At 38.5% G+C, this 21,960-nt stretch overlaps 1 protein-coding gene across 4 annotated transcripts in view; it reads left to right on the top strand.

Annotated features, from left to right (window-relative positions):
* Nucleotides 1–21,960, top strand: part of LDAH (lipid droplet associated hydrolase) — a 141,146-nt gene that overhangs the window by 2,048 nt on the left and 117,138 nt on the right. The window contains exon 2 of one of the 4 annotated variants that reach the window (XM_064295074.1): nucleotides 21,361–21,435. The exons of the other annotated variants lie outside the window; for them this stretch is intronic. The gene's annotated coding sequence lies outside the window, so the exon portion shown is untranslated. The remainder of the gene's footprint in view (nucleotides 1–21,360; nucleotides 21,436–21,960) is intronic. 4 annotated transcript variants of the gene reach the window in all.

The following is a 21,960-nucleotide window of genomic DNA, read 5'->3' as shown; positions in this document are numbered from 1 at the left end:
TTCTGGCAATCCATGGTATACTCAATATTCTTAGCTAACACCATAATTTAAAGGCATCAGTTCTTCTTTGGTCTTCTTATTCATTGTCCAGCTTTTGCATGCATTATGAGATGATTGAAAATACCATGGCTTGGGTCAGGGACACCCTAGTCCTCAAAGTGACATCTTTGCTTTTTAACACTTTAAAGAGGTCTTTTCCAGCAGGTTTTCCCAATGCAATATGTCGTTGGATTTCTTGACTGCTACGTCAGTGGGTGTTGATTGTGGATCCCAGTAAAATGAAATCCTTGACAATTTCAGTCTTTTCTCTGTTTATTGTGATGTTGCTTATTGGTCTAGTCGTAAGAATTTTTGTTTTCTTTATGTTAAGGTAATCCACACTGAAGGCTTTGATCTTCATCAGTAAGTGCTTCAAGTCCTCTTCACTTTCAACAAGCAAGGTTGTGTCATCTACGTATCGCAGGTTGTTAATGAATCTTCCTCCAATCCTGATGCCATGTTCTTCATATAGTCCAGTTTCTCAGATTATTTGGTCAGCATACAGATTGAAAAAGTGTGGTGAAGGGATACAACCCTGACACATACCTTTCCTGATAAACCTCGCAGTACCCCTTGTTCAGTTTGATCAACTGCTTGTTGATCTATGTACAGATTCCGCCTGAGCACAATTAAATGTTATGGAATTCCCATTCTTCCCAGTGTTATCCATAATGTTTTATATGATCCACACATTGCGGTGCCTTTGCATAGTCAATAAAACAGAGGTAAACATCTTTCTGGTATTAGCTGCTTTTAGCCAAGATCCATCTGACATCAGCAATGATATCCCTAGTTCCACAGCCCCTTCTGGGTCTGGCTTGAGTTTCTGGCAATTCCCTGTCAGCGTACTGCTGCGACTGTTTTTGAATTATCTTCAGCAAAATTTTACTTACGTGTGATATTAATGATATTGTTTGATAATTTCTGCATTCTGTTGGATCACCTTTCTTTGGAATGGCCACAGATACGGATGTCTTCCAGTCGGTTGGCCAGGTAGCTAGCTGTCTTCCAAAAATCTTGGCATAGATGAGTGAGCAAGTGAGCACTTCCAGTGTTGTGTCCATTTATTGAAACATCTCAGTAGGTATTCCATCAATTCCTGGACCCTGGTTTTTTGCCAGTGCCTTCAGTGCAGCTTGGACTTATCATATGCTACCTCCTGAAATGGTTGAACGTCAACCAGTTCTTTTTGGTACAATGACTATTCTTTCCATCTTTTGATGCTTCCTGCGTCATTCATTTTTTTGTCCATAGAATCCTTCAAAATTGCAACTCGAGGTTGAAATTTTTTCTTCAGTTCTTTCAGTTTGAGAAATACTGAGTGCGTTCTTCCTTTTTGGCTTTCAAACTCCAGATCTTTACACATTTCATTGTGATATTTGACTTTGTCTTCTCAAGCTGCCCTTTGAAATGTTTTGTCTCTTTTACTTTATCATTTCCTCTTTTCACTCTAACTATTCTATGTTCAAAGCAAATTTCAGAGTCTCTTCTGCCATCCATTTTGGTCTTTTTTTTTTTTTTTTCTTTCTCTCTTTTTAATGACCTTTGTTGTCTTCATGCATGATATCCTTGATGTCATCCCACAACTCGTCTGGACTTTGGTCATTAGTGTTTAGTGCATCGAATCTGCCCTTGAGATGGTCTCTAAATTCAGGTGAGATATACTCAAGGTTGTATTTTGGCTCTCATGGACTTGTTTTAATTTTCTTCAGCTTCAGCTTGGAGCTTGCATATAGTTATGGATGGTCTTCAGTAGTTGGCCTTGTTATGACTGATGATGTTAAGCTTCTCCATCATCTTTTTCCACAGATGTAGTCAATTTGACTCCTCTGTATACCCTCAGGTGAGGTCCACATGGATAGTCAGTGTTTATGTTGTTGGAAAAGGAAAAGGTATTTGTGCAGGGGAAGTCAACACAACTGGACTGAACCAAAAGCTAAGAAGTTTCCTGAATGCAATCAAACACTTCAGGGGACAAAGTAGCAGGGGTGAGGGCCTGGGGACCATGGTTTCAGGGGACATGTAGGTCAATTGGCATAATAAAGTTTATTAATAAAATATTCTGCATCGCACTTTGGCGAGTGGCGTTTGGGGTCTTAAAAGCTTGTGAGTGGCCATCTAAGATGCATCAATTGGTCTCAACCCACCTGGAGCAAAGGAGAATGAAGAACACCAAAGACACAAGGAAAACATTAGCCCGAGAGACAAAAAGGGCCACATAAACTGGAAACTGCATCAGCCTGAGACCAAAAGAACTAGGTGGTGCCTGGCTACCACCATTGACCACCCTGATAGGGAACACAACAGAGAGTCCCTGATGCAGCAGAAGAAAAGTGTGGTGCAGAACTCAAATTCACGTAAAAAGACCAGACTTAATGGTCTTGCTGAGACTAGAGGAACCCCAGAAGACACGGCCACCAGACTCTCTTAACCCAGAAGTAAAACTATTTCCAAGGCCAACTCTTCAGACAAAGATTAGACTGGACTATAAGACATAAAATGATACTCATGAAGAGTGTGCTTCTTAGTTCAAGTAGATTCATGAGTCTAGTAATTATAAACTGACAGCAAATTACAAAAAAATTGTTCGGGAAGATCCCTGTGCACCCTTCATCTAGCCTCCCCCAGTGATAGTATCTTGCCTAACTGTAGTACAATATTAAAACCAGGAAATTGACATTGGTGTAATCCACAAAGTTTACTGAAATTTCACCAGTTTTTTTTTTTTTAATTTTTATTGTGCTTTAAGTGAAAGTTTACAAACCAAGTCGGTCTCATACAAAAACTTACATACACCTTGCTATGTATTCTCCTTTGCTCCAGGTGAGTTGAAACCAATTGATGCGTCTTAGAGGGTCGCTTGCTAGCATTTAAGACCCCAGATGCCACTCTCCAAAGTGGGATGCAGACTGTTTTCTTAATAGATATTATGTTATGCCAATTGACTTAGATATCCCCTGAAACTATGGTCCCCAAACCCCCGGCCCTGCTATGCTGGCCTTTGAAGTGTTCAGTTTATTCAGGAAACTTCTTTGCTTTTGTTTTAGCCCAGTTGTGCTGACCTCTCCTGTATTGTGTGTTGTCTTTTCCTTCACCTAAAATAGTTTCTATCTACTATCTAATTAGTGAAAACCCCTTTCCCTCCCTCCCTCCCTCACCGCTCTCATAACCATCAAAGAATATTCTCTGTTTAAACTGTTTTTTGAGTTTTTATAATAGTGGTCTCATACAATATTTGTCCTTTGCAGCTGACTAATTTCACTCAGCATAATGCCTTCCAGATTCCTCCATGTTATGAAGTGTTTCATGGATTCATCATTGTTCTTTATCGATGCATAGTATTCCATTGTGTGAATATACCATGATTTATTTATCCATCCATCTGTTGATGGGCACCTGGATTGCTTCCCTCTTTTGCTGTTGTAAACAGTGCTACAGTGAACATGGGTGTCTATATATCTGTTCAAAATTTGAGCAGTTTTATAAGCACTCATTTCAGTGTGTGTGTATGTACACAGTTCCCGTCTAATTTTATCACATTTGTAGCTTTGTATAACCACCACCGTAACTGGGATACAGAACTGTACTGTCACCACAAGTCTCGCTTACACTGCTCCTTTATAGCAACCGCCACCTCCTTGTAGCCCAATCCCTAGCCCGTGACAACCACTAGTCTTTTCTCCATCTCTGTAGTTTTGTCATTTCAAGAATGTTGTATAAATGGAATCGTATAGCATGTAACCTTTTAAGATTGCCATTTTTCTTTCAATCAGCATAATTCCTTTGAGATTCATGCAAGTCGTGTGTATCGATAGTTTATTCCTTTTTATTGCTGAGTAGCATTCCATGGTATGGCTCTACCACAGTTTAACTATTCACTCCTTGAAGAAAATTTGGATTGTGTCCAGTTTGGGGCTACTGCAAATAAAGCTGCTGTGAATCTTCATATAAATAAGTTTTTATTTTGGGGAGATAAATGCTCAAGAGTACAATCGGTCTGCAGTTTTTTCGTACTGTCTTTGGGTGGTTTTCATGGCAGGCTAATAGTATTCCCTTATTATCCTTTCACTGTCTACAGGGTCTGTAGTTATTACTCCTGTTTCATTCCTGATATTAATAATTTGTGTCTTCTCTTGTTTTATCTTTCTCCATCTGCTAGAGGTTATTGAGTTAATTGATTTTTTTCCAAAGAACCAACTGTTTGTTTCATTGATTTTTTTCCTCTGTTTTTCTGTTGGCAATTTCATTGATTTTTGCCCCTTCTTATTTTATCCCTTCTGCTTTTCTGGGTTTATTTTGCTCTTTTTTTCCGAGCTCCTTGATATAGGAAGTTGTATTATTGATTTGGGACCTTTTATTTCTAACATAAGCATTTAGTACTATAAATTTCCCTGTCAGCAGTGCTTTAGTTGCATCCCACAAATTTTGATATGTTGTATTTCATTTTCATTCATTTCTATGAATTTTTAAAACTTCCTTTGAAACTTCGTTTTTGACCCATGGATTCTTTAGAAGCATGTTGTTTAATTTCTAAGTGTTTGCAGATTTACCTGCTGCGTTTCTGTTACTGATTTCTAGTTTTATTATATAGTGGTCAGAATCATATTTAATATGATTTTAATTATTTTACATCTGTTTAAATTTTTTTATTGCCCTGAATATGTACTATCTTGGTGAGTGTTCCATTTGATCTTGAAAATAATGTGTATTCTGCTGTTGTTGGGTACAGTGTTCTACACATGTCAGTTAGATCCTGTTGGTTGGTTCCTTTCTTCTTTATCCTTGCTAATTTTCTGTCTGGTAGTTCTGTTAATTGCTGAGAGTGGGGTGTTAAAGTTATTGAGAAGCCCTGGTGGCACAGTGGTTAAGTGTTGGCCTGCTAACTGAAAGGTTGATGGATCAAACCCACCGGCCACTCCACAGGAGAGTTGTGGCAGTCTGCTCCCGTAAAGAGCACAGCCTCAGAAATCCTATGGGGCAGTTCTGCTCTGTCCTGTAGGGTTGCTATGAGTCGAAATCGACTTGATGACAACAGATTTTTTATTGCAGCACTGTTACAAAAAATTGGGAACTAATAATGCCCGTCAACAAGGAGATGGTTGTATAAATTACAGTAGATGCACATTATGTAACTATTAAAAGCAATGAATTACAGTTATACTATTTGGCTTGGCCCATGGGGGAGAACAACTGGCAATCTGCTCCTGCAAATAATACCGCCTAGGAAACCCTATGAGGCTGTTCTGCTTTCTCTCTACTGTTTTACTTTACTCTCTCCTAGAGGGCCGCTATTAGTCAGAACTAACTCAATGGCAACGGATTTGGTTTTTTTTTGTTTTGGTTTTATTTGGTTTAGCAGGATTGCCATGTGTTATTAAATATGAAAAGGAAACATCTTTTAAAAGTTTGTATAATATGCTGGTATTTATAAAACAGTGACAACTATATATGAAAATATATATAAATGCTTATATATTTTTATATTTTATGTGATCATAAAAAAATAGTGAAGACTTCATACTGTGTTAATAACATGAGTTTGGAATGATGTGGATGGAAGTAAGGAGAGGTCAAGGGGAGGCATGCAAAAGAGGTTTTTAAAAACTGACCATTTAAAAAGATCCCAGTATATATTATATTTGACTTATCCGTCTAAGCAATATTGTACGTCTGTGTGTGCATGTACATGTCTACATTTTTTCAAATAAAGAAAATTAGCCTGGAGTCAGCCATATCAGGGTTTAAATTCTGGCTCTGCTTCTTTGCAACTTACTGTGTGACCTTAGGCAAATTGCTTAATGTCTTTCAATGTGTCTTCTCCCAACTTATGTTTGTGGGGTGGGAATAGGAGAGAAAGTAATGGTACCCATTTGATAGTGATTGTTGTCAGGATTCAGTGAGGTAATATCTGTAAAGCACTTAGCACAATGCCTGGCTTAGAGAAAGTATCTGTAAAATGTTAGTTATTACTGTTGCCTCTGTTCTCATGCTCTTTGATATTTATGTAATTTTTATTTCATTACCAACCGCTAACCAAAAGGTTGGAGGTTTGAGTCTACTCAGAGCAACCTCGGAAGAAAGGCCTGGTGATCTGCTTCTGAAAAATCAGCCTCTGAAAACCCTATGGAGCACAGTTCTACTCTGACACACAGGGGGTCACCATGAATTGGAATCAACTCTACAGCAATTGGAGAGAGAGGGAGAATTTTCTTGAAAAGCTCCCCTCTGGCTTACATGACTTTACATTTCTTAATTTATGCCTATTTCTATTGTTTGTTTTCTCTCTTTTGCTGGCTTTTTTTCTATTTTTTTTTTTTAATCTGTGACTATCTCTTCTCAATACAGCAGAAGAAAGAGTGACTGGGAGAATAGTGCTATATATGCTATCTTGGTGGCGTAGTGGTTAAGTGCTACAGCTGTTAACCGAGAGGTTGGCAGTTCAAATCTGCCAGGCGCTCCTTGGAAACTTTACAGGGCAGTTCTACTCTGTCCTATAGGGTCGCTATGAGTCGGTATCGACTCGATGGCACTGGGTTTGGTTTTTTTTTTTTAATGAATATCCCTCGTCAATACAGCAGGAGTTGTCAAAGAAGCTTTTGAGGAAGAGTGACTGGGAGAATAGTGCTATATATGGCAAGAAGGAAGTCAGGATGTAGCGTTTGTAGGGTTGATTTTTATTTTTGACCTATAAAGTGCATCACATTAATGAGGCACCCAGATGAAAATGCTCAGTAGCTGGAACAATGGGATAGAAACTTGAGAAATAGTTGGGGAACAGAAAAATAGATGTAAGTGTCCTTCTCCATCGTTCAGAGTGGATATAATTTCCAAGGAACAGCACGTAATGAAGAGAACCCAGAGAAGAAGCTTTGGAAACAGGGAGTAAAGGATGATAGAGGCCTCACGTAGGACTGGGAGATGTCATAGAAGCCAAGGTAGGAGAGCTCTTTATAGCTGGACAAACCACGTTTCTAGCTTTGTCCTCTCTGGGGCTTTAATTTTGTGGCTTCCACTGTCTTCTCTCCTTATCGCTTACTATATAACTGAACCCAGAATTCCAGCATCTGCTTACTTGGCAGTCTGAAGGACAGTGTCCTTGTAACTCCTGAGCTCTGACCTACCTCCGGATGGCTGGGGGCAGAGGGCTACTTGAGAGCCTGGTGTCAGAGACGATTGAGAAGGAGAAAAGTGAGGATTTGATTAATCTTCACATTTTGGGGAGTGAATTTATGTGGATTCTTATGCATGAATCTTCTTTCCCTATGGTTCCTTTTGAGAATAGAAGTTACTAATTTTAATGAGTCTGATTTATTAATCTTTTCCTTTATGATTAATGCTTCTTATAACTTGTTTAAGTAATCTTTGGCCAACCTATGCTCATAAAGATATGTTGTCTTTTGGAAGTGTTATTGTTTACCTTTCATGTTTAGATCTACAATATACCTGGTATTATATTTTATGTATGCTGTGAGGTGAGAATCAAGATTTATTTATTTTCCATATGCATATCTAGTTGACCCAACACCATTTATTTGAAAGACCATCTTTTCCTTACTTCCCTGAAAGATCACTTTTGTCATAAATTGCACCCTTGTATGTGTAGATTTGTTTATGGGTTCCCTGTTCTTTTTCACTGTTTTGTCTTTCTCTGTGCCCTGATAATCCTATCTTTTTGTTAACTTTTGATATTCAATAAAGTTTCTCCAACTTTGTGGTTGTTCTTCAAAATTGTCTTGGCTATTCTTAACACATTGCATTTCACTATATATTTTAGAATTAGCTTTCTGATTTCTGTTAAAAAGGGGAAAGAAAAAATCTGTTGAGATTTGATTAAATTTCACTGAATTTAAGAACTAATATCTTTACACCAGTAGGTCTTACCATTCATGAATATGGCTAATCCCCTCATTATTTACTTTCTTTAACTAATACCGAACAAATTCTAAAGCTTGTATATTCCCAAGAATTTTATTTATTTTTTGATGCTATTATAAATGGTATCTTTAAAGTTTCATTTTCTAATTGCTTGTTGCTGCTATATAATTTGGAGCCCTGGGGCACAGTGGTTAAGAGCTCGGCTGCTAACCAAAAAGTCGGCAGTTCAAATCCACCAGGCACTCCTTGGAGACCCTATAGGGCAGTTCTACCCAGTCCTATAGGGTTGGTATGAGTTGGAATTGACTTGGCAAAACAGGTTTTGTTTGTTTGTTTGTTTATAATTATTTTTTATGTATTGGCCTTGTGTTTAATGACCATGTTGCATTCACTTATTAATTAAAAATTTATATGTATATCCTTTTGGATTTTCTATATATACAATCATGTTGTTCGTGAAATATGGCCATTTTCTTTTCTTCCTTTCCAATCCACATGCATTTACTTCTTTTTTGTGTGTCGTAAGCATTGACTAGAACCTTAAGTACGATGTACGGTAGTAGAAGTGTTACCAGCATACCTCTTAACATGATCCAAACTCAGAGCAGCTTTCAGTATTTTACTCTGAAGTATGGCATTTGCTGTAGGTGTTTTGTGGATAACATGCCCCCCACCCCCACCCCGCACACCCCTCACCATCACAGCAGCAATAGGTAACTAATCGGAAGGAAGCCGAATGGAGAAATGGAAGGGCGTGGGAGGGAGGTCCGCCATGCTAACAACCCCCCCCCCCCGGCCCACATGACCCTGTGAGATTTGTCTGATCATCCCCATATTTTTTTAGAGCAGTTTTAGGTTTACAGAAAAATTGTGTGGGAAGTTCCCCCAGCACACTGTTTCTCGTGTCATTGACATCTGGTATTTGTCTGTCATGTTTGTTACAATTAATGAACCAATATTGATACATTAGTATTAACTAAAGTCCATAGTTTACATTTGAGTTCACTTTGTGTTGTACTGCCCTGTAGGTGTTGAGGAAAACATTATGTCATGTGTCGATCGTTACAGTATCACACAGAATAGTTTCACTGCTCTAAAAATGCCCCTGCTCCATCTATTCATCCCTGCTCTTCTATTGGTGCTTAACCCCTGGCAGCTGCCAATCTTCTTACTGTCTGTAGTTTTGCCTTTTTTTAGAGTGTCATATAGTTGGAATATATATATATATATATAGTATGTAGCTTTTTCAGACTGGCTTCTTTATCTGTAAAAAACCCAGTGCCGTCGAGTCTATTCTGACTCATAGCGACCCTATAGGGTATGCATTTAAGGTTCTTCGGTGTCTTTTTGCAGCTTGATAGCTCATTTCCTTTTATTGCAGAGTAATTCTCCATTGTGTAGATGTACCACGGTTTATTTATTCAGTCATCTATTAAAGGACATATTGGTTGCTTGCCATTTTTGGCAATTATGAACAAAGCTGCTATAAACATTTGTGTGCAGGTTTATTTATTTATTGTCTTTAGGTGAAAGTTTACAAATGAAGTCAGTCTCTCATACAAAAAGCAGTACACACCCCCTGTGCACTCCCAGCTGCTCTCCCCTTAATGAGACAGTACATTCCTCCCCTCCACCCTGTATTCCTCGTGTCCATTCAACCAGCTGTTGTACCCCTCCTCCTCTCGTCTCGCTACTTGGTGGTAGCCGGGTGCCATCTAGTTCTTCAGGTCTCAGGCTGATGGAGTCTCTGGTTTATGCGGCCCTTTCTGCCTCCTGGGTTCATATTTACCTTGTGTCTTTGGTGTTCTTCTTTCTCCTTTGCTCCAGGTAGGTTGAGGCCAATTTATGTGTGCAGGTTTTTTTTTTTTTAGGTTTTTTAATGTTTTCAGCTCAGCTGGGTGAATATCTAGAAGCACAATCGCTAGATTGTTTGTTAAGCTGTATTTAGCTTTGTAAGAAACTGGCACACTGTTTTCCAAAATGGCAGCACCATTTTGCATTGCCACTGGCAGTGAATGAGAGTTCCTGTTGCTCCACATCTTCTCCAGAATTTGATGTCAGTGCTTTGGATTTTAGCCATTCTAATAGGTGTGTGGTGGTAACCTGTTGTTGTTGTTATTTTCTCTTAATTGTGATGAAAATATACACAACAAAACATTTGCCAGTTCTACAATTTCTACATGTATAATTCAGTAACATTGATTCCATTCTTCATGTTGTGCAAGCATTATCACTATCCTTTTCCTAATTATTCCTCCACCATTAACATCAACTCAGTGTTCCCTCAGCAAAAACTCTCCCTTTGCCCCTCCCTCCCATCCTGATAACTACTAATTACCTTTGGTCTCTGTATATTTGCTTATCTCGTATAAGTGAGATTATACAGTATTTATCTTTTTTGCAGCTGACTTATTTCACACAGCATAATGTTTTCAGGGTTCTTCCACGTTGTGGCGTGCTTCGGAACTTTATTTCTCCTTATGACTAATATTCCATTACATGTATGTACCACATTTTATTTACCCGTTCATCTGTTGATGGACATTTCAGTTGTTTCCACATTGTGGCTGTTGTGAAAAATGCTGCCATGACTATTGGTGTACAAGTTTTTGTTTGCGTTTCCACTTTCACTTTTTCTGAGAACGTACGTAGGATTGGGATTTCTGGGTCATATGGTATTTCTGTATTCAGCTTTTTGTGGAACTGCCAGACTGTTTTCCACAGTGGTTAGACCAATTTGCATTCCTACCAGCAGTGGATGAGGGATCCAGTTTCTCCACAACCTTGCCAGCACCTATTTTCCATTTTTTTGATCATTGCTATTCTAAGGGTGATGAGGTGGTATCTCATTGTGCTTTGATTTGCATCTTCCTTTGGAAACCCTGGTGGCATAGTGGTTAAGAGTTCAGCTGTTAACCAAAAGGTCCGCAGTTCGAATCCACCAGGTGCTCCTTGGAAACCCTATGGGGCAGTTCTGATCTGTCCTATAGGGTCGCTATGAGTTGGAATCAGCTCCATGGCAATGGGTAATGTAACAGGTAATGGTTAATGGGAGCCCTGGTGGCCCACTGGTTAAATGCTATGGCTGCTAACCAGAAGATTGGCAGTTTGAATTCACCAAGCTCCTTTCCAAGCTCCTTGGAAACCCTATGAGGCAGTTCTACCCTGTCCTAAAGGGTCACTATGTGTTGGAATTGACTCGGTGATAGTGGGTTTGGCTAATAATGTTGAACAGCTTTTCATGTGCTTCTTGGCCATTTGCGTGTCCTCTTTGGTGAAATGTGAGTCCTTTGCCCATTTTTTTGATTGAGTTGTTTGTCTTTTTCTTGAGTTGTAGAAGTTTTTGTTTTTTAAATATATTTTGGATATTAGACTTCTGTTGGATATCTGGTTCCCGAAAATTTTCTCCCATTCTGTAGGTTGTCTTTTCACTTTGCTGATAAAATCCTTTGATAAACAAAAATATTTAATGTTTATGAGAGCCCATTGATCTATTTTGGCTTTTGCTGCTCATACATATCATATCTAATAATCCATCATTAAAAACTAGGCTCCCCAGCCACACCCCTATGTTTTCTTCTAAGAATTTTATGGTTTTAGGCTTCACGTTTAGGTCTTTGATCCATTTCGAGTTGTGTTTTTTGTGTATGGTGTTAGGCATTGATTCATTCTTCTGCATGTTGAAATCCAATTTTCCTAGCACCGTTTATTGAAGAGACTCTTTCTTCCCCATTGAACTGAGTTAGCCCCTTTGTGAAAAATCAGTTGCCCATAGATGTATGGATTTTTTTCTGTACTCTGAATTCTATTCCATTGGTCTGTGTGTCTTTTAGTATACCAATACCAAAAAAAAATTACTCTGGCTTTGCAGTATGTTTTGAAATCTGGAAGTAAGTCCTGCTTTAGTCTTCTTCAAGATTGCTTTAGCCATTTGGAGTTTATTGCTCTCTTATATAAACTTGAGAATTGGCTCTTCCATTTCTGTAAAGAAGGCTGTTGGAATGTTGATGGGGTTGCATTAAATTTATAAATTGCTTTGAGTAGTATTGACATCTTGACTATATGAAGGCTCCCAGTCCACAGATACAGAATGCCCTTCCATTTATTTAGGTATTTAATTTCTTTTAGCAATGTTTTATAGTGTTCTGTGTACAAGCCTTTCACCTTCCTGGTGAAATCCGTTCCTAGGTGCTTTATTCTTTTAGGTGCTGTTGTAAATGCTAGTGTTTCCTTAATTTTCTTTCCTACTTGCTCATTGCTGATGTATAGAAACTCAGCTGATTTTTGTGTGTTGTCCTTGTACCCTGCCACTTTGCAGAATTCATTTATTAGTTCTGATAGCTTTCTTGTGGATTCTTTGGGGGTTTCTGTGTATAGGATCGTGTAATCTGTGAAAAAGAAGTTTTACTTCCTGCTGCCCAGTTTGGGTCCCCCCTCCTTTTTTTCCTAGCTTGATTGCTCTAGCAGTGGTGAGAAGAGTGGTGATCCCTTTCCTGTTCCCGATCCTAGTGAAGAAGCTCTCAGTCCCAATCTCTTGAGTGTGATGTTGTTGTTAGGTGCTGCCCAGTCGGTTCCGACTCACAGCGACCCAACACACAATGGAACGAACACTGCCCTGTCCTGTGCCATCCTCACAATCATTGTTGTGTTTGAGCCCATTGTTGCAGCCATTGTGTCAGTCCATCACTGTGTGATGTTAGCTGTGGGTTTTTCATAAATGTCCTTTATTATATTGAGGAATTTTCCTATTTTTATCTTGTTTTTATTATGAAAGGGTATTGAATTTTGCCCAGTGAGTTTCTGCATTGATTGAGATGATCCTGTGGTTCTTTTCCTTTGTTCTGTTAATGTGGTGAATTACATTGTTTCATTTTCTAATGTGGAACTGCTCTTGCATTCCTGGGATAAATCTCACTTGATCATGGTATATAATCCTTTTAATGTGTTTTTTGATTTGGTTTGTTAGTATTTTGTTGGGTATTTTTGCATCTATATTCAGTAGGGATATTGGTCTGTAGTTTTGTTTTCTTGTGGTGTCCTGTCTGGCTTTGGTATCAGGGTAATGCTTGCCTCATAAAATGAATTAGGATGCATTCCCTCCTTTTATATTTCTTGGAAAAGTTTAAGCAAGATTAGAGTCACTTCTCCAAGTGTTTGGTAAATTCCCCAGTGAAGCCATCTGGTTGAGGACTTTTCTTTGTTGGGAGTTTTTTGATTACTGATTCAATTTCATCACTTATCGCGGGTCTGTTGAGTTCCACTGTTTCTTCTTGCGTAAATATAGGAAGTTTATGTGTTTCAAGGAGTATGTTCATTTTCTCTAGGTTATCTAATTATTTGGCATACAACAGTGTTCATAGTATTCCCTTACAATCCTTTTTGTTTCTGTAAGGTGGGTCGTAATGTCACCATTTTCATTTCTAATTTTAGATATTTGCATATTTGCTCTTTTTGTTTGTCATTCTAGCCAAAGTTGTGTAGATTTTATTGATCTTTTCAAAAAAACCAACTCTGGTTTTGTTGATTCTTTTTTTTTTTCTTTTTTTTTTTTGCTGTTCTCTATTTCATTTACTTCTGCTACGGACTTTATTATTCTCTTTCTTCTGGTAGCCTTGGGTATAGTTTGCTTTTCCTTTTCTAGTTCGTCAAGTTGTAGAGTTAAGCTGTTGATTTGGGATCTTTTCATCTTTTTTAATGTAGGTGTTTATTGCTATAAATTTCCATCTGAGTGCTGCCTTTGCTGAATCCCATAAGTTTTGGTATGTTGTACTTTCATTCTTGTTCAACCCTAAGTATTTTTTTATTTCTCTGTTGATTTCTTCTTTGATCCATTGGCTGCTTAAGAAAAAAAAAAAAAACCTGTTGTCATCAAGTCAATTCCAACCCATAGCGACCCTAGAGGACAGGGTAGTTTCCAGGGAGCGGCTGGTGGATTTGAACTACTGACCTTTTGATTAGCAGCCATATCACTTACCTGCAGTGCCACCAGGGCTCCACTGGTTGCTTAAGTAGTGTGTTATTCAGCTTCCACATATTTGTGTATCATTGTAGTTTTAATTTGCAATTCCCTGATGACAGATGATGTACATCTTTTCATATGCTTATTTGCAAACAGTGTATATTTTTTGGTGAGGTGTCCAGATCTCTGTGCATTTTGTAATTGGGTTGTTTGTTTTCTTATTGTTGAGTGTTAAGAGTTCCTTTGAAATGGAGCCAGAATGGAAATAATGAGAATGGTCACACACCGTGAAGAATGTAACCAATGTCACAGAACAATTTGTGTAGAAACTGTTGAATGGGAAATTAAACGACTGCATAAATTTTCACTGAAAACACAATAAAATATTGTTTAAAAAAAAAGAGTTCCTTTGTGTATTTTGGATACAAGTCCTTTACCAGATACGTGTTTTGCAAATATTTTCTCCTAGTTCATGGCCTGTCTTTTCTTCCTCTTAATAAATAACTTATTTTCATAAAAAGAAGATCCCTTCTCTCTCTTCTAAGAGGGTTTTTTTTATTAATGCATAATGGATTTTATAATATGTTTTCTGAATCTGTTGAAATGATTATATGATTTTTCTCTTTAATTTTGTTAATGTGGTAAATGAAAATGGTTAAATTTTGAATGTTTTAATAACTTTGCATTTCTGGTTTTTATACAATTTGGCTGTAATGTATTATCCTTTATATATCACTGGATTAGGTCTGCAGATATTTCGAGTATAGTTGCTGCATCTATGTTCCTGAAGGAGATTGGCCTGTAACTTTCCTTTCTTGTAATGTTCTTCTCAGGTGTTGATAGCAAGGTCTTGCTGGTCTCATAAGATGAGTTGGGACGTGGTCTCTCTTTTTCTGTTCTCTGGACAACTTTATGTAAGATTGGTATTATTTCTTTCATAACTGTTGGGTCTGTCATCTAAGCCAGGAATTATGGATTTAATATATATAATAGATATAGAACTATTAAGATTTTTCTGTTTTTTGCATCTTTTTTTAAATTACCCATGTCAAATATATTGCATAAAATTCTTAATAATCTTTTTTTATTGTGATAAAAATATACTTAACAGATTCTTTTGACAATTCAACAATTCTACATGTATTATTCAGTGACGTTGATTACATTCTTCATGTTGTATAACCGTTTTCACTATCCTTTTTGGAATTATTCCACGGCCATTAACATAGACTCAGTGTCCCTAAGCAGTAATGCCCACATTGCCTCCCCTTCCCACCCCCAAAAACCGCTAGTAACCTTTGGTTTGTATTTGACTATTTCATATAAGTGAGATCATACACTATTTGTCCTTTTGTGGCTGATGTATTTCACTCAGCGTGTTTTCAAGGTTCATCCATGTTGTGGCATACATCAGGACTTCATTTCTCCTTAGGCTAATAGTCCATTGTATGGATATACCACATTTTGTTTATCCAGTCATTTGTTGATGGATATTTAGCTTTCCATATTTTGGCTATTGTGAATAGTGCCACAATGAACATTGGTTTACAGGTTTCAATTCTTTTGGGTATACCAAGGGGTAGGATTGCTGGGTCACACGGTAGTTGAATGTTGCTATGTTCATCTTTTTGGGAAACCACCAAAATATTTTCCATGGTGTCTGTACCATTTCACATTCCCACTGGCAATGGATGAGAGTTCCAGTTTTTCCATGACCTCACCAACACCTGTTGTTTTCGTTTTCTTTTGTTTACTTTTCTTTCTTTTTTTTTTTTTAATAGCCATTGTGATAGGAGTGAGGTAGTATCTCATTGTGGTTTGCATTTGCATATCCCTCCCAGTTAACTGCTTGACTACTAGCCCTTTGAACCCACCCAGAGGCGGGTCGGGGGATAGGCCTGGCAAACGGCTTCCAAAAGGTCACAGCCTTGAAAACCCTACACAGCAGTGCTACTCTGCACACATGGCGTTGCCATGAGTCAGACTCAACTGGATGGCGAGTAACAACAATAACTGATGAAACGGCTGTTCAAGTCTTGCACAGTTTTTAAATTAGGTTGCGTTTTTGTTGTTAAGTTGTAGACTTTTTTTGTGTATTTTGGATATTAATTTCTTAGCAGATATATGATTCTGAAAAACTTTCTCCCGTTCTGTAGGTTGTGTTTTATCCCTCCTTGTCTTTTCCTTTTTGCTTTTGGGCAAATGCCACCCTCTAGACCTCTTATAATTGATTATTCTAAGGTGCACACATTCACTTTGGGTGTTACTTTTTATTTTATGGGCCTGAAAACCCTAGTGGCATAGTAGTTAAGTGCTGCGGCTGCAAACCAAAAGGCCAGCAGTTCAAATCCACCAAGTGCTCCTTGGAAACTCTATGGGGCAGTTCTACTCTGCCCTGTAGGGTAAGCTGTGAGTCAGAATTGACTCGATGGCAACAGGTTTATTTTGGGGAGGGGGGTCTATGGTTTGACTACAAAGCACTTATGGATGGAAATCAAAGACCATAGCCTTCAGTATGTGTTACACCTCAACATAAAGAAAACAAAAATCTTCACAACTGGACCAATGAGCCACATCATGATAAACAGAAAAAAGGTTGAAGTTGTCAAGCATTTCATATTACTTGGATCCACAATCAACACCTGTGGAAGTCAAGAAATCAAAAGATGCATTGCCGCCTGGAACAAAGGAGAATGAAGAACACCAAAGACACAAGGTAATTAGGAGCCCAAGAGGCAGAAAGGACCACATAAAGCAGAGACTACATGAGCCTGAGACCAGAAGAATTAAATGGTGCCCAGCTACCACTGATGACTGTCTTGACAGGGAACACAACAGAGAACCCCTGAGGGAGCAGGAGAGCAGTGGGATGCAGATCCCAAATTCTTATAAAAAGACCAGACTTTTTTTTTTTTTAATAATTTTTATTGTGCTTTAAGTAAAAGTTTACAAATCAAGTCAGTCTCTCACACAAAAACCCGTATACACCTTGCTACACACTCCCAATTACTCTCCCCCTAATGAGACAGGCCGCTCCCTCCCTCCACTCTCTCTTTTCGTGTCCATTTCGCCAGCTTCTAACCCCCTCCACCCTCTCATCTCCCCTCCAGGCAATGCCAACATAGACTCAAGTGTCCACCTGATCCAAGAAGCTCACTCCTCACCAGCATCCCTCTCCAACCCATTTTTCCAGTCCAATCCATGTCTGAAGAGTTGGGTTCGGAAATGGTTCCTGTCCTGGGCCAACAGAAGGTCTGGGAGCCATGACCACCAGGGTCTTTCCAGTCTCAGTCAGACCATTAAGCCTGGTCTTATGAGAATTTGGGGTCTGCATCCCACTGCTCTCCTGCTCCCTCAGGGATTCTCTGTTGTGTTCCCTGTCAGGGCAGTCATCGGTTATAGCTGGGCACCATCTAGTTCTTCTGGTCTCAGGATGATGTAGTCCCTGGTTCATATGGCCCTTTCTGTCTCTTGGGCTCGTAATCACCTGTGTCCTTGATGTTCTTCATTCTCCTTTGCTCCAGGTGGATTGAGACCAATTGATGCATCTTAGATGGCTACTTGCTAGCGTTTAAGGCCCCAGATGCCACTCTTCAAAGTGAGATGCAGAATGTTTTGTTAATAGATTTTATTATGCTAATTGACTTAGATGTCCCCTGAAACCATGGTCCCCAGACCCCTGCCCCTGCTACACTGGCCTTTGAAGCATTCAGTTTATTCAGGAAACTTCTTTGCTTTTGGTTTAGTCCAGTTGTGCTGACTTCCCCTATATTGTGTGCTGTCTTTCCCTTCACCTAAAGTAGTTCTTATCTACTATCTAATTAGTGAATGCCCCTCCTCTACCCTCCCTCCCTCCCTCCCTCCCCGCTCTCATAACCACAAAAGAATGCTTTCTTCTCAGTTTAAACTATTTCTCAAGTTCTTATAATAGTGGTCTTATACAGTATTTGTCCTTTTGCAACTGACTAACATTGCTCAGCATAATGCCTTCCAGGTTCCTCCATGTTATGAAATGTTTCACGATTCCTCACTGTTCTTTATCAATGTGTAGTATTCCATTGTGTGAATATACCATAATTTATTTATCCATTCATCCATTGATGGGTATCATGGTTGCTTCCATGTTTTTGCTGTTGTAAACAGTGCTGCAGTAAACATGGGTGTGCATATATCTGTTCACGTAAAGGCTCTTATTTCTCTAGGATATATTCCAAGGAGTGGGATTGCTGGATCGTATGGTAGTTCTATTTCTAACTTTTTAAGGAAGTGCCAAATCGATTTCCAAAGTGGTTGTACCATTTGACATTCCCACCAGCAGTGTAGAAGTGTTCCAGTCTCTCCAACATTTATTATTTTGTGTTTTTTGGATTAATGCCAGCCTTGTTGGAGTGAGGTGAAATCTCATTGTAGTTTTGGTCTGCATTTGTCTAATGGCTAATGATATGTGAACATTTCCTCATATATCTGTTAGCTACCTGAATGTCTTCTTTAGTGAAGTGTCTATTCATTTGCCCATTTTTTAATTGGGTTATTTGTCTTTTTGCAGTTGAGTTTTTGCAGTATCATGTAGATTTTAGAGATCAGGCGCTGATCAGAAATGTCATAGCTAAAAACTTTTTCCCAGTCTTTAGGTAGTCTTTTTACTCTTTTGGTGAAGTCTTTGAATGAGCATAAGTGTTTGATTTTTAGGAGCTCCCAGTTATCTAGTTTTTCTTCTACATTCTTTATAACGTTTTCTATACTGTTTATGCCATGTATTAGGGCTCCTAACGTTGTCCCTATTTTTTCTTCCATGATCTTTATCATTTTAGATTTTATATTTAGGTCTTTGATCCATTTTGAGTTAGTTTTTGTGCATGGAGTGAGGTATGGGTCTTGTTTCACTTTTTTGCAAGACCAGACTTAATGGTCTGACTGAGACTAGAATAACCCCAGAGGTCATGGTCGCCAGACCCTCTGTTAGCCTAAGACAGGAACCATTCCCAAAGCCAACTCTTCAGACAGGGATTGGAATGGACTATGGGATAGACAATGATGCTGGTGAAGAATGAGCTTCTTAGAACAAGTAGACACATGAGACTATGTTGGCATCTCCTGTCTGGAGGGGAGATGAGAGGGTAGAGGGGATCAGAAGCTGGCCAAATGGACATGAAAAGAGAGAGTGGAGGTAAGGAATGTGCTGTCTCATTAGGGAGAGGGTAATTAGGAGTATAAAGCAAGGTATTTATAAATTTTTGTATGAGAGTCCGACTTCATTTGCAAACTTTCACTTAAAGCACAATAAAAACTAAAAAAAAAAACATTGCATTGGGCAAATCTGCTGCAAAGGACCTCTTTAAAGTGTTGAAAACTGAAGATATCACCTTGAAAACTAAGGTGCGCCTGACCCAAGCCATGGTACTTTCATTCAAATCATATGCATGTGAAAGCTGGCCAGTGAATAAGGGAAGACCGAAGAACTGACGCCTTTGAATTCTGTCTTGGAAGAAGTACAGCCAGAATGCTCCTTAGAAGCAAGGATGGCGAGACTGCGTCTCACATTCTTTGGACATGTTGTCAGTAGGGATCAGTCCTGGAGAAGGAAATCATGCCTGGTAAAGTACAGGGTCAGCGGAAAAGAGGAAAACCCTCAACGAGATGGATTGACACAGTGGCAGCAACAATGGGCTCAAGCATAACAACGCTTGTAAGGATGGTGCAGGACCAGGCAGTGTTCGTTCTGTGGTACATAGGGCTGCTATGAGTCGGAGCCGACTCAGTGGGACCTAACAGCAACAACATGGTTTGACTGATCAGGTATTGTGTTTTTGTGCCTTTGCTTTTCTTGATGAGTCTTATTAGGTGTTGTTTGTTTATAGGTCTTTTCAAAGAATGAACTTCTGGTTTTGTTAAGCTGCTCTAATATACATTTTTTTCCTGTCCCATTAATTTCTAAAAAAAAAAAAAATTAATTTCTACTCTTTATTATTTTCTTCTTTGATTTACTTTAGTTAGATTCATTAATTTTTCTGTAGCTCTTTAAAATAGATGCTTAGATCCTCAATTTCCAGTCCGGTGGTGCCGTGGTTAAGCACTTGGCTATTTACCAAAAGGTTGACAGTTCTAACCCACCAGCTGCTCTGTGGTAGGAAGATGACAGTCTGCTTCCGTAAAGATTTACAGCCTTGGAAACCCTATGGAGCAATTCTACTCTGTCCTGTAGGGTTGCTATGAGTCAGAATCGACTTGATGGCAGTGGAGTCCCCCCCCCAATATATGCATGTGAAGACTTTAAATTTTCTTGTACGTGTGCCTTTATCTGCATTCCATATATTTTGATATGCCATATTTTCATTTTCATTTATTTCATTATCATTCAATTCTGAAGTACATTTGATTTCTTCTTTGACTCATCAGTTATGTAGAAGTGTATTGCTTAGTTTCCTAAAATACGAGGATTTTCTTGTCATTATGTTATTCATCTTTAGCTTAATTCCGTTGTAGTTAGAGAACATACTCTATATTATTTCAGTCTTTTGAAATTTGTTGAGATTTGCTTTATGACCTAGTACAGTTAAGAAGCCCTGGTGGCACACAACAGGCTTGGCTGCCAGCTGAAAGTTGATGATTCAAACCCATCCAGCAGCTCGTTGGGAAAAAGATCTGGCAATCTGCTCATGTAGATTACAGCCTAGAAAACCCTATTGAGCACTTCTGCTTTGTCCCATGGGGTCACTGTGAGTCAGCAATCGACTCAGTGGCACCCAACAGCAACAAAATAAGGTCAGTTTGGTAAATGTTTCATGTGCACTTGAAAAGAATGTGTTGTTCTGTTGTTTTTGCAGTTATTTGATATAGAGTTTTATGTGTCAATCAGTTCAAGTTTATTAATTATTCAAATTTTCTATGTACTTATTGATTTTGTTTGCTTATTCTATCAGAGGAGCCTTGGTGGTCCAGTGGTTAAGAGCTCGCTGCTAACCAAAATTTCAGCACTTTAAATACACCAGACTCTCCTTGGAAACCCTGTGGGGCAGTTCTGTTCTGTCCTGTTTGGTCGCTACCAATCAGAATCGACTGGATGGCAACGAGTTGGTTTGATTGGTTGGATTCTATCAGATACTAAGAGTGGTGTGTTAAAATCTCCCACTATGACTGTAGGTTTATCTATTTCCCCATTTAGTTCTGTCAAGTTTTAATGTATATATTTTGAGACTATATATTTTCTTGGTTTGCATAAGATTTAACTGAAAAAGATTCTCTTACTAAATAAAATTAAGAACTCATTGGTACACGTAAGTGAGCACCTCTTTTAGGGCACTAAGGCCTGCCTGAATTGTGCCAGTTGTATCCATACTTGGTTTGTATCCAGCAGAAGTCTTGCTGCTTATCAAAACTGACTTCGGTTAAAGATTATTTGTAGGCTGCAGCTGAAGTTTGGGCCATCACTTTTTAACAATATATAATTACAACTCATTGTTGTTTGTTAACCGGACACTTTTTTGCAGAATTAAAGGACCTTGGAGTCTTGGATGAGGAAGAATTTGAACACTGTTCAGGTTTTCTTCTGCTTTTTTCATGTGGTATGTGGGATTAAGTAACATAAGAGTGAAGTAAAATGAAAAAATACTTTATAAATACACGTGTTAACCTGTTTCTCAGCTTTCTTTGAGGCGTTTTAGAGCTAAAGTGTGGCTTTTGTTTGTTTGTTTTCCAACTTTTATAGACTGAGCTTAAGTTTCATGTCTGCTTGAATTCTCAGTAATTTTGTGACTAATCAAACTCCCTAGGCAGCATTTACTTGAAGTTTTCATATTTATGAGTTGAATGCACTTAATAACTTTGGGTTCTCTTCTGATGAAAGTGTTAAGGTTAGCCAGTGTCTTCTCTGTCAGTGCTCTGATCTAATATTGTGTGAAACAGCTAAGTGTAATATTGTTTCTAACACATTATAAATGTCATACCCATAAAAAACCCATAAGACCTTTATAAATATGGACTGTGTTTTGTGACAGTTTTAGAGACTGGGCTACAATGACATTTACTAGTGAACTAAAAACTACTCCATAACAAAAGTTTAGATGATACATTTATTTAATCAATAGATT

This window comes from Loxodonta africana, chromosome 12 (genome assembly GCF_030014295.1).
Source record: "Loxodonta africana isolate mLoxAfr1 chromosome 12, mLoxAfr1.hap2, whole genome shotgun sequence".
Classification (NCBI taxonomy): Eukaryota; Metazoa; Chordata; class Mammalia; order Proboscidea; family Elephantidae; genus Loxodonta; species Loxodonta africana.
This window is presented reverse-complemented; position numbering and strand designations above follow the sequence as displayed.